General features: G+C 46.2%; 1 protein-coding gene across 1 annotated transcript in view; it reads left to right on the top strand.

Annotated features, from left to right (window-relative positions):
• Positions 1 to 210, top strand: part of PRSS12 (protease, serine 12) — a 147,754-nt gene that overhangs the window by 70,755 nt on the left and 76,789 nt on the right. The gene's annotated exons all lie outside the window — the stretch shown is intronic.

Genomic DNA, 210 nt, shown 5'->3' with positions numbered 1-210 from the left:
AAAAAGCTGGGCTGGGCTGGTGTGCATAGAAGACAGGTAGTCAATGAAGATGTAGATTGAGGACTCAAAGGGTGAGAGACAGGCTGGTGCTGGGGGAGAGAAGGGGGATGAATAGTGGAGAAGTACCTGGGAAGTCAGCTGTCAGGCAGGTTATAATGTGTCATAAATCCAATGTCTATATTTAGTCCATGATTTTTAGTATCCAGGAGG

This window comes from Gavialis gangeticus, unplaced genomic scaffold (genome assembly GCF_001723915.1).
Source record: "Gavialis gangeticus isolate Ggan-Ray unplaced genomic scaffold, GavGan_comp1, whole genome shotgun sequence".
Classification (NCBI taxonomy): Eukaryota; Metazoa; Chordata; order Crocodylia; family Gavialidae; genus Gavialis; species Gavialis gangeticus.
Note: the sequence above shows the minus strand (reverse complement) of the source record. Positions and strands in the feature narration are given on the sequence as shown.